General features: G+C 43.8%; 1 pseudogene; it reads left to right on the forward strand.

Annotated features, from left to right (window-relative positions):
* Positions 1 to 1,943: 1,943 nt before the first annotated feature.
* LOC112836150 (U6 spliceosomal RNA) lies at positions 1,944 to 2,043 on the forward strand (annotated as a pseudogene).
* The last annotated feature ends 200 nt before the right edge of the window (positions 2,044 to 2,243 follow it).

The raw sequence follows: 2,243 nt of genomic DNA on the forward strand, positions 1-2,243 counted from the left end.
TTAGGAGAAAATATGGCTAACTGTCTCTATAATGTAGGTATGAGGAGATCCTTTCTAAATGTAACTCAAAACTCAGATGCCCCCACAAAAGAAAAGACTGACAATTTAAGCTGCCTATAAATAAATATACTTGCATGGTAAAATTTAAAAAAGGTCACGACAAAGTCATAAGTCTCCCATAATTGGGAGAAAACATTTGGAGCGTATATCAGAGTTAAAGGGCCAATCCTCCTAATATAAGAAAAGTAACCGGATGTGAGAGCTGAGAATGCTTCTCCAGGTTTTTCCTGGCTTATCCCGGAGCCTTCACCCTGGGTTTTCGATAGAGGTCCCAGTAATGAGTTTGCTGTTGGGTTGATCTGATTTAACATTTCATGGTCACTTTGTTGTTATTTTTACTAACTTGTACTTTCACTCCCTGGGACCTGCCTGATTTATAAGTGCTTTCTCAGATCACATTCTGCGCTGGGCTCTGCACCTGGTGTTTTTCCTGGGCCAGCAGTGATGATTGGTTTGCTGGGCTCTCCATTTGCTGAGGGTTCCTAGTGAGATCCGCCCCTGTGTGGGTGGTTAGGAGGCTCAGGGAAAGGCGTTGGATTGAGGGGATCTTTTAGCAGAGATGAATACCCTCCAAAATATACTTAGTTTACAGTCTTGGGGATTTCCAGGTGTTATTAGACACAGAAGTCCCTTTCTTGTGTCCCAGCAGGAATGGATATGTTTTCAAAGGAGGAGGGTAAAATAAATAAGTTTAGGTTATACATATCTAAATCAAATCTTCATTTCCATTGTTGTTACTTGAGTAATCGTAGTTGACTGCACACAGACTAAATTTCATTGTCATTGAGGTAATTAAAGTGTCACGGATGGACAGCAGGGAGATAATGGTATTCTGGAATGAGAATGTTCTGGAAAATTAAAGGAATGGTGCCCAAACTGCCCCACCCCCACCCACTCATGATGGTGAGCGACAACTTGAACCAGAGATTCATGTTCACATTAGGACAGACGAATGCATTTCCTGGAAGTGTAGTCTTGTAGATCTTTGGTCTAGATTCTGAGTTAGACCCACAACTGACCTGCTAATAAGACTACAGTAGCACTTTGCATTAGTAGAAGCTTTCTTTTCTTCATTTGTTTGTTTTGTTTTGTTTTTTAGGGAGGGAGAGAGGGTGGAGGGTGGGGCTTGGCGAAGGGCAGAGGGAGAGGGAGAGAGAAAATCTTAGGTAGGCTCCTTGCCCAGTGGGGAGTCCGAGGTGGGGCTTGATCTCTCAACCCTGAGATCATGACCTGAGCTGAAATCAAGAGTTGGAGACTTAACCGACCGAGCCACCCAGGGGCCCCAGTGGCTTTTTATTTTCGAGAGCATTTTCACATCATTGATCTCATTTGATCTTCCTGTGGCAGGGGCAGATAAACTGTCTCCATTTTGCAGGTGGGATCACTGGGGCTGAGAAAGGCTAAGAGAGGTGAAGAGACAGCCCAGTGGATGACTCTGGATTAAGAATCAGGGCACCTGAGATGGATTCCAACTTGGCCATTCACCACCTGTGGTGTCCTGAGCAGCTCAGTTATATGGTTTCTGAGCCCCCACTCCAGCTTCAATTAAATGAGAGGTTTGTAAAAGATGGTCCTTGAGGGCCCTCCCAGAGTTACTGCTGCAGGGTTTTATCACTTGCCGGACTTCACCAGGAGCTGGTTAGTGGATGTGAAACAGTACACGACACCCCTGAGCTGCAAAGTTCTCCCCTTTCCTTTTACCCCACACGGTGCAGAACCGAGAACCCACTTGGGATGGGGGTAAGCTTTTTCCTTCTGCAGACTACAGATGGAAGCCATAAGGGCTCCTGCGTGATTACAGGAAATTTTTAAAGTTTATTTTATTTTCTTGTAATTTTTCAATGCCACCTATGTATTTTTTATTAATATTTTCCAGCTTTATTGTGCTCACTTCGGCAGCACGTATACTAAAATTGGAACGATAAGGAGAAGGTTAGCCTGGCGTCTGCACAAGGTCGGCACACGAACATTTTCTGGCTTTATTGAAGTACAATTTGCATACCATAAGATCCATCCATTATAAGCATATGATTCAATGCTTCTTAGTAAATTTACGGACTTGTGCAACTGTCACCATAATCCAGGTTTGGAACTTCTCTTTTATCTTAAAACATTCCTTTATGCTCACTTACATCAGTCTCTACTCCCTTCTCCAGGCCCAGCCAACCCCTGGTATGCCTTCT

The sequence above is a fragment of the Callorhinus ursinus genome, unplaced genomic scaffold (assembly GCF_003265705.2).
Source record: "Callorhinus ursinus isolate GAN/ISIS: 27379988/994484 unplaced genomic scaffold, GSC_fseal_2.0 scaffold4, whole genome shotgun sequence".
Lineage (NCBI taxonomy): Eukaryota > Metazoa > Chordata > Mammalia > Carnivora > Otariidae > Callorhinus > Callorhinus ursinus.